The sequence below is a fragment of the Nothobranchius furzeri genome, chromosome 15, assembly GCF_043380555.1.
Source record: "Nothobranchius furzeri strain GRZ-AD chromosome 15, NfurGRZ-RIMD1, whole genome shotgun sequence".
Taxonomy (NCBI): Eukaryota; Metazoa; Chordata; class Actinopteri; order Cyprinodontiformes; family Nothobranchiidae; genus Nothobranchius; species Nothobranchius furzeri.
This window is the reverse complement of record NC_091755.1, coordinates 29,895,873-29,906,430: the sequence shown is the minus strand read 5'-3', so window position 1 is coordinate 29,906,430 and position 10,558 is coordinate 29,895,873. Positions and strand designations below refer to the sequence as shown.

Genomic DNA, 10,558 nt, shown 5'->3' with positions numbered 1-10,558 from the left:
TAGTATTACGGGCCCCTTACCAGACTATTGGTGCCCAGGGGACTCACTGAAACAGAAATGTTTATTAACTTTAATATGAGTACGCTTTGGGATGTGATGAAGGGATGCTTTTGTGCTTTGTTTTGTTGTTCTCTGTTAGGTACTCAATCTCAGCACACACACACAAAAATAACCACGCTCACAATAGAGATCTAAATGTCAGGGTAAAGAGAAAATGAGATGACGGAAATTATCACGTAGGGTAGGCCTGGATAGAAATACTTAATTTAAGGTATTCCTTTTTAATGAGGGGGTTGTGTGGGGCAACGGGCAGATTTTGATCTAAGAGAAAACAGGAAATGCAAGGAAAATAAATAATTTGATGCAATAGAATATGTCTGCATAACTGGTTATTTTCTGCAGACTCTACTTAAAATAACATTTTCAAAAGTTACGATACAAGCCTCTCACTGATGAAAAGTTTGAATAACCCATAAAAACTATGTATTGTTCATTTTAAGTCCAGGCTGTAGGGAGATCCAAATGATTTAAAACAGAGAACTGAAAATCAGACAAGCCCAAAAACAGAAGGCTATGCAGCAGGATAAACAAAGGATCTGGCAGAGGCTAATGAAAACTAAGGAGTATACATACTGGGAGGGCTGGTGAATGAAAGAAAACAGGTGGGATGATTCATAATGAGAGAGTCTGGTCCCGTAAATTCAACATGCATGTAGGGATATAAAATTATATACATTTACATATTTAAGGTGGCGATAAACAACAATAAAAAACACCAAACCAACGTTCAAAGCTAAACCCAGAAGTCACATGTTTGGTAAGAAATGCTGAGTCAGACTGTGCAACTTATTAATTGAACAGAACATGTGGAAACAAAACTGTTAAACTTTAGTGAGGATAAAACTTTGTAGAGGGGAAAGATATGTTGGTTCAAATTTACAAAAAATCGTGTGACCTCTGACCCAGCTCTCACCCTGGATTCTCATGTCAGTTCTCTTGTTCGCTCTTCCTTCTTCCATCTCAGGAACATTGCTAAGCTGAGTCCCATTCTGTCCCGTTCTGAACTTGAGACAATCCACACCTTCATCTCCTCATGCTTAGACTACTGTAACTCTCTTTTCACGTGTCTTAGCAGAACCTCCCTGAACCGTCTACAGATGGTTCAGAATGCCTGTGCTCGGCTTCTGACCAAGTCCTCCAAACACACCCACATCACCCCGCTTCTCCTCCAGCTTCACTGGCTGCCAGTCAACTTCAGGGTTCATTTCAAGATCCTGGTTCTGGTCTATAGGGCCTTACATGGACAAGCACCATCTTACATTGGTGATCTTCTTAGTCCCTACATCCCCAGCAGGTCCCTGAGGTCCAGTGATCAAAGCCTACTGGTTGTGCAGCACACCAGGCTAAAGACCAAAGGTGACAGATCATTTGCTGCTGTGGCCCCCAGACTCTGGAACTCTCTCCCCCTGAGCCTGAGATCAGTGGACTCAGTGGTCTCCTTTAAAAAGCAGCTCAGGCTGGTTTTTGTGTGACCTTCAGTTGATTCTTCATCACTACCTTCTCTTCGTTCAGCTCTTTCCTCCAATTCTGCCATTCCTGGGATTACTTCTCTTTTATTCGTTTTCTCTTTTCCTTTCCTCATATTTTTAAATCACATTTTTTTACTTCTCCCAATTTTGTGATTTTTTTAATTCAATTTTTTTTGTTCTTGTGAATCACCTTGTGATTTTTATCTGGAGAGGCACTAAATAAAAGATCATTTCTTCTTCCTCTTTTTCTTTTTCCAATGTTTTATTCTACTATTTCCATACATTGTAGTTTTTTTTCTCAGTTCAAGTTCACTTCATGCTTCAGTAAATTTAAAGGACTAAAAATATTCTTACCAAGTGGCTAACCTGCCCAGTCATTGAATTAAGTCCCTTTTTTTTTTTTGTATTTTAGCTCAAATTTTGATATTAAAGTTGCATAGAAAACTTGTTAGAACAAATAAAACTTGAAAAACAAACAACTAAACCCAATCGACTGGTAGTTTACACTTTTTTTTCTCTTTGTACACGCACACATCAGTTAATTAGTTACATAGATATTCAGTTTTATGTTAGTTTACTAGTCAGCAATTTAACCAGTAATTGAACCTTTATGCTAATCAAGATACTTCAATAATTCATGAGTTTGCCATCCCGAGGACAAGTTCAGCATCTGGAAACAGATGTGTCCACCCTCAACCAGCGAACGATCATCTATAAAAGCTTGAGCGCCGAGCCGAATTGCCGTTGCGCGTGGTGGCCATTATGCTCAAACTTAGCCTTTCCTCTTCATTTCTGCATCATTTGTCCCCTAAATAATGTGCAAGAAGTGCATCGTTGTTGCCTGTCACCAGCTGTTTGGGGTTAATTGTGTTCTTCTAATTTGCTTGAGCTTGCTGAAAAGACCTTTTTTTGTGTGTGTTACAAATTGAAGTCGAGGCCTAACTGCGACTAAAATACTAAACAAAACCGAGGTCATTTTTGTTTTAACACTCAAGTTGATAGCTCTTGGCTTATAATGTATGTTAAGTGCAGGAGAGTGTTGAGTCATTGACAAGCGGAGTGAAAACATTCATTAGGAAGGAAGTATTGAAAATCCATAGAGCAGTCTGCATCCTGGACGTATACATACCTCAAACCTCAGTCACCTGGGAAAGAACGTTTCATTGAACCAAGGAGAGCATTGTGTGTGAACAGCAAACCCTGGAAACGGTGGTGCACATCGTGTTGGCTGAACATTCATGGAGCTTCTCTTAAGAGGTGTTGTGGAGATGATTCCCATTGTTTGTTCCATTACACTGCAGGGTTCACACACGTTTAAGCCTCTAATGCTCTCAAAATGAAAGCAAACACCTCTTCCAACTCTCTGGGTTTCTCTGAAAGGAGGCAAACATTTCATTTAAGGAGATGCCCTGGTGAGTCTCGATGGAAACCGGGTTTGATCTTTTTTATGACAAATTTCAGACTGTAGGGGAAAAGGCGGGTTTACATCTTGATGAAGATGGTTAATAAGTTTTTTTTATTAATTTTAACGAACAAATTAAATATTAAAGGTGTGGGAAACTTATTTAACTAAAGGGCAGGAATGTCATTGATCAGCAGGGACAAGTGATGCTGCAGCAGACAGACGGATTTGGAGTTTTATTTCCTGATATTAGGACTTTTTGCCTCCGATTGTTCTTCAAAATTGACGTTTCATCCCCATAAATAACACAAGCCTGGAGGAGCTTCAGCCATGTGGTGGAATTTATGTTTATGTTTATGTTTATTCATTTAGCAGACGCTTTTATCCAAAGCAACTTACATTTGATAAACTACAGGGCATGTTGTGATCTGTGGGGGAAACCGGAGTACCCGGAGGAAACCCACGAATGCATGGGGAGAACACGCAACTCAACGCAGAAAGGCCGCAGCCGAGCCGAGTTTCGAACCTGCAACCTTTGTGCTGCGAGGCAACAGTGCTAACCACTGCACCACCATGCAGAGTTGCTAATACTGAGGGTTAGCTTCTGCTAGCCAAGACATTTTCTGCTGTTTACTGGATGCTGAACTAACAACAACATTCCTTGTCATGAGTCAAGATGGATGAGTCCATGAACATTAAAGCCTGGGGCACACCGGAGACAGACGTGCTGCGTCGCACCCGGGCCATGCCGCGGTCGTGGCCGTCATTTTAAATAGAATACATTATAGTTACTGAGAGTGACTACACGGGGAGTGCAGAAGTGCCGCGTCCCAGAACTGCCACGCCGAGGTGCGGAAGACAGGCGCCAGTTCTATTTCAAGCGCCACGGCTGTTTAGTCGCTCAAACACGTCTGCAAGTCCGATCACGTAAAAACAAAAAAGTCCCTGCGTGATGGTTTGACTATCTCGCGACTTTCCAAGAAGCGCTCAATGACGCGCCGTGGTGCGGCGCGTCCTGTGTGACCATTTGATCCCATATTTTCACCATCTATTTTCTATCAGAAGCTAACGCAGAAGATAGGTGTAGGAGACTATTTTCGTGTTCAGCCTGCATGAAAAACTCACAGAAATAATCATTTAAAAATGGGTTTTCAGAGTTCCACACCTTTAACACTCACATTTTCTTGTTTGGCCTCCAAGTCCTAAAGCAGTCAAACATCTTGTGTTATTCTGCAAATTCAAAGATGCCTTTTTTTTTCTTTGTAAGAAAGTAATCTACAGTCCCAAAGGAGGCAAGTTGGTATTGTAGATGCATCAGCTTTATTAATTGGATGTTAGAGAAAAACATTTAAGCACACGTCCATTAAATTCCGTTTTATCTGTTTGGCACCAATAACAATTAAATAATGTCTCAAGACACTCCAACCCCTGAATCCCCCATGAGGAAGCACTACGGCAACACATAAGATCAGTCAATGGGAAACTGGTGAAATGAGAACTAAAATATTTATGGGTGATGAATATTCAGCTGAGAGTACTGTTGTATTCTCAGCCTTTCCTTACAACAGTTTCAATGGTTTAAATATTCATAGCAGTTTAAACAAATGGAAGTGCCACACAACCTAAACACCGAGCATGTATATGTGAGTGTTAACATGTCACAAACACAGACCCCCAATGGATGTGGCTTAGAGGCAGGCTTGAAATTTTTTTGCATGTTATACATAAACAAAAATAAATATCTAAATATGAGAGTTGGTCACCCTTTCTGTCAGAAAATTCATGGCAAGCAGCTCACGTATTTTATTTTTACCAATCTTCTCTTTCCACCCTTCGCTGCTCTCCTAGCCTCCCCTCTCCTTACTAAGAAAAAAAAAGAGCATTTCTGCAGTTTTGATTCGTTTACCACTTAATGTGTTGCCACCGGCAGAATTTATGCTCAAGTCAACTGCAAGAGAAATGTCTGCACAGATTGGCAGTAGGATGTTGTCTGTTGCATCTCCGGCCACCTGCTTCTGGCATCGAGTGGTGAGGATGTCAAAAACACCAGGGAGTGCCCAGAGGTAGAGATGCTGATGATCAATAAACTGCTGTTAGAATATAGTGTTAAGATAACTCTGCTGAGCTGATTCCTGGCACTGGCTGAGAAGTGTTGGCTATCAACTCAGAGGTAGGTGTCAGTTCTTACAGACCACAAACACGGTTAAAGGGGCCCTTGAGAAATTCACATAAAGTTCCAAATTACTGCAGGGGTAATGTACTGCTTAAGAGACTTTCTATCCTCTTTAAGTTGCCACTTATTGATGTGGAAACTTGCTCTAAAAGTGTGATTTTTCCACATTTGTGCTACTGTACTTCTGCAGAAAGCACTTGCAGGCATTTGGCAAAGATACCCCCCTCAGACTGCTCCTGGTGGATTTTTGGACTTTATATGTTGCATTATAATAAAAATAAGCTGAATAATTATGGTGCAAGTGTAGCTTTATCGCATGAAGCATTTTGATACCCCAATAAGGCTTTGGTAAGTAGTCATATAAGTGCAGTCCATTTGTCATTTAGAAATGACGCACTTGTGTAAAATCGCCTGTGGTTTTGCAAAAATGATCAATGCCAAATGACCATTGCATCAAGCACATTGTAAAATTATATAATGACACACAAAGCATCTGAATAAACAATGTCCACATGCAGAACCCACTGCTTTAGCTACCTGTGGTGACAAGTAGACTCTCAGAAATGCAGAGAACAAATGCTAACAGCCCTACAAACGGCTATCTGAGAGACCATTGAGTTCACAACAAACTGTAGTACTGCCGACTATTACGTCTCTCTACTTCACTATGTTGTCTTTTGTGTATCTTTGTAACATAGTTAATTATGAAGGGAAACCTCTGTGTTTTTCAAGCTCAGGTCAAAATTTCATGTTTAATGTTTCATATTTTAACAATCAAATGCAAGATTAGCGAGGTAAAAATGTTTTGTTGGAAAATTGTGTCATAGAACTGTTAGAATTGTACCGCATGTACAAACTAAGTCACACTCATAGATTCTGCATTAACTAGTTTTAAAGCTATGAAACAAACAAAAACTAAATCTACAATTATTCTTTGAGTAATCTGTTGCCACATTGGCTACAACCAGAAGTGTGGACTTGAGTCACATGACTTGGACTCGAGTCATTATTTTAATGACTGCTGACTTGACTTGATAAAATCTATAAAGACTTAAGACTTGACTCGGACTTGAACGCCAGTGACTTGCGAGTTGAATCGACTTGCATCTGTTGACTTGATGATGACTTGAGCATATTTGGTATTTTATCTCAAAAGTGGCACGACATGGACAAAAATCATAAATGGTTCTTGGTTCTGGGTTAGATTTACTGCTAAATGCTGCAGCACTTTGTTCATAATCAGTTTCAGTTGCACTTTCTGCTCGTTTGAGCAAATGAAGCTTTAAGAAGCTTTATTTCTGGAATTTATATATTATCATTGTCATTAAATTGAAGTTGGACAGATGACCTGATTATGACTTGAAATTTCAAAGATAAAGACTCTGACTTGACTTGGACTTCCAATTCATTGACTTTGGACTCAACTTGGACTTGGTTGTCTTTGAATTGGACTTGACTCAAGACTTGACTGGAAAGACTTGTGACTTACTTGTGACTTGCAAAGCAGTGACTTGGTCACACGTCTGGCAACAACCAATAAACAAATCATTACCAACCCCTTAAACTTGCAATCTGAAATGTTCCCCTTTCAGGAATTACTTATGATTTTTTTTTAGAAATTTGTAAATGACGGTACATGTCATTGTCAGGATCTGCTCCTACCCCCTCTGACTCTTAGGCCCTGTCCACACGTAGCCGGGGATCTGCCAAAACGTAGATATTTTTCTACGTTTTGGCCTGTCATCCACACGAAAACGGAGTTTTTTCACACAAAAACGGATCTTTTTAAAAACTCCGGCCAAAGTGAAGATCTGCGTTTTCTCCGTTTTGGGTGTCTGCGTGTGGACAGACAAAACCGGAGTTTTAAGGTCCGCAACGTCACTTTCCGCGACAAAAAAAATGCTGACATCACATGTGCGACCTGTGTTTACACTAGCCGACAGCATGGATGCCCTCAGAGCTGCGCTCGCTTTATCAATTGTCCAAGCGCTTTTTGCTTGTTTGTTTTTGCAAGCGGATTACTGCTCCTTGCGGAAGACCACAGACGAAGGACGAGGTTAAGAACGGAGGAAGTACTGCCGCCTACAGGTCTGGCATGTCCTTAACAACGTATTTATCCGGGTATGTGTGGACAGAGTTTTTTTTTAAAACGAGGTGGTGTGGATGCAAGTTTTTGGAGGGGCGGATATTCGTTTTTTTTTTTAAACCGGCTACGTGTGGACTAGGCCTAACTCTCTACTGCCCCGATTAGTTCTTTATTGGTCTCACCTGCCCCTTGTTAACCTGCCCATGTGTTTCTGATTGTTCCCTGTGTATTTATACCTCCCATCTTGCATGTGTCCCTTGTCGGATCATTGTTGTTGTAGTTTGTTGTGGTGCCTCGCTGCTCTTGCTGTATCCTCTATCATTAAATCCATTTTATGTTATCGGAGCCTGCATTTCTGCCTCCTGGTCAGCTCTACCACACCTCAACGTGACAGTCATATTATGTACTGCAATATAATGCAGGCAGTACGTCTTTTTATATTTTGCTGAGCCTACCCCTAGTCCCGTTGAGTTTCATGCAGTATGAACTGAGATCTGGTCAGCACTAGCCATCAGCGATAGACTGCCACTTACGTACAGACGTCAATCACTGAGCATGCTCGTTGATGCCGAGTTGGCGACCTTTCTCGTGGACAAGTAAGTTTTTAATATACAAATATATAAAAACACAACATAACATGAGCATAATTATTTTAAAACAATGTGTTTCCGCTCTGTTTGTCGGTTACATGACCGCGTTCATGAACAAGACATGTTTCTTTCAGCCAGAAATATGGAAGTGGAAACCATGGCTTAGTGTGATGCATTTGTCAGCCACTAGATGTTGCCATCAAATAAAAAATAATCTGGATTTCAGTTTTAATTTATTATTAATTATTTGATGCAATGTCTCATGGGAGATTTAAAGTGCTACGCTACATTCTGTGCTAAAATGCTAAAGCTAAAAAAATGCAGATTCTGCTATGATTCTTACAGCAGACCTACAGCTAACAGCTTTATTTGTGTTTTTGCTTTTGAAAAAATAACTTCCTTTCAGCTTTTTGTGTAGCACAGAAGGCAATCCTGGTTCTTGAGTGCAGCTATCCAGCATGTTTTAGCTGTTTTCCTGCTGCAACACACCTAATGAAGTCGTCGAATCACCCGTGTTGACCATATCAAGCTCTGCAGAAACCTGTTAATCACCTACTGATTAAAATCAGGTGGGTTCGAAAAGAGAACCAACTAAAACATGCTGGATGGCGGCACTCGAGGACCAGGACTGCCTACTCCTGTTGTAGTGTTACTGTTGTGTTAAGTTGCAATGATGGCTCACTGCTCCATTATTCCTAAACTCTACATATTCACATATCGTTTGTTGTGTATTTTATATGTAATCAGTGACCGTTAAAGCAAGTGAAACTGCTCATCCTGTTACAGCTCAGTGTTGTGCTGAGAAAACATTCTGGCATCCTCATGCATGTTACTTTGACACTTGCCACCCACATAAACATTTTCACAGAATAATTACACCTCCCACGTGGCAACCGCCAAAATTTCATGGTCAAAATGTTAAAGCTGATTGGTGTAAAGTAAACCAAAATATGACGTGTACAAATGATAGAGCTGCATGTAAAGGGGAAATGCATTGAGCGGACATAGTAGTTATTACATTCATAATAATGCTAATACCAAAATGCACATATCTGACAAGCCAGTTTTATTGCATGTCTGTGATGGACACACAGATGGACTGGTGGACTGATTGTACTGGATTCCCCCCAGGTCACACCTCACAAGATGGCTCTATTTGCAGCCCGCTTCTGCAGCCAAGTAAGTTTCTTATTGACAAAAAAAGAGGATTTATCTCAAAGTGGATCTTTCCCTTCAGCAGCCCTGAGCATGGCTTCCTAATCAGCATCAGTGGAGAGTAAGTTCTTGATCTTCCGCAGCCACGAAGCTGCAGCGTGCAATAAAATGAATGTCGGCCCATTAGTCTCCTGTTGAAAGGAACTCAGCTGATGAACCAGGGCACCCAGAATAGTCAACAAAGAGATGGAGACAGCTTAATGCACTCACTGATATGAGGGAGGAAAAGAGAATTAACCCCCATGAGTAGCTGTGTGATATGTTGAAGTCAAACTTAGAAGACTCAGCCTTGTAGGTGAGAACACGTTTTCTATTAAAATAGTTAAAAGAAATGAAGATGTGAATAAACAAAATGTACTTATGTTCAGAACAAATATAAACATTTGAACCAATCATCAATTCACCCGTTTCCTCCAGTCACAATTTTCAAATTGCATTTCATTCACAGATGGTACGTTACCATTCTTTTTTTCTTTCTGTGCGTTTGTGTGCATGTCTGTCTTTTCACCTCCTCTTCCTCATCTTCAAAGCGTGCTCCTGCAGCCTGCAGAATCTCCTGTCAGGTGAGCAGGCAGAATTTGAGCAGTGTTCTCTGATCAAAAAACATCATAATTAACATCTTAAATCCCATCTGAAGTGTGCCCATTTGAGATATCCTCATCTGCTTTGTGTGGAAATTGCTTTGCTTCACTGCCTGTTAACCAACCTACAGAGTGAGCAAATTAAGTGATATTTTCTCTGCAAAACTGGGTTAAACATGGGGGTCGCTGCATTGTGCAGAAAAAGGAAAAATTTAAAAAGCGCACATGCTGCAACTCTTTTTGTAACGCTCACCCCAAATCAAGTCAAAGCAGAATAATTTTAAGTGAGCACTCTGAAGGGTTCAGAATTAAGACCTAATGACTTTTGCAGCTTAGGAAAAGCATCCAGTGCACAATGCTCGTCACTTATATGCATGCCACGAGAGCACAAACAGAGACAAAGACACACTCGCATACGGTGAAGGAAGTAATACCTTTAGGGGTTTGCTGCTAAGACGGGTAATCCATGAGCCTCAGGAGGAGCAGGATAATATATTCCTTGAGGAAGCTTTTCACAACAAGCATCTAGGATCAAGAGCATGAATAAATTACAAGCATAATTAAAGGAAATGTCAAATGGCTGCTGTATAGAACATCATTAACAATGTTGTGACCATGTTGAAGGAACCTGGGCTTGAGCTGTGGATGATGATCAATGCAGGTCTAATGTATTTTCTATTCAACGGGGGAGTACTGCATCTAATAAAGTTAAGCTTCGCTGGGGCTAAGCACACATATTGACCTGTGCTGTGTGTGTGTGTGTGTGTGTGTGTGTGTGTGTGTGTGTGTGTGTGTGTGTGTGTGTTCAGGAGGAAGGGCAACATGATTTAAAGAGGGGCTCAGTGTTTGTCTCTAAGGGAAAAAGTCTGATGCAGGCATGAAAAGAGAGACAGACAGAGTGATACAGAGTAGTTTATCTGAAAGAGTGGGCAAGTGTGACTAGAAAGAGAAGAAGAGAACTAGAGCTGGAAGCAAAAGCAGT

The 10,558-nt window shown here is 40.7% G+C and overlaps 1 long non-coding RNA gene across 1 annotated transcript; it reads right to left on the bottom strand.

Annotated features, from left to right (window-relative positions):
• Window positions 1–8,465: 8,465 nt before the first annotated feature.
• LOC129164692 (uncharacterized) lies at window positions 8,466–9,654 on the bottom strand. Its single transcript, XR_011516735.1, has 3 exons — window positions 9,456–9,654; window positions 9,206–9,305; window positions 8,466–9,126 (listed from the first exon to the last, which is right to left on the bottom strand). It is a non-coding gene; the product is annotated as an uncharacterized lncRNA (long non-coding RNA).
• Window positions 9,655–10,558: the final 904 nt, after the last annotated feature.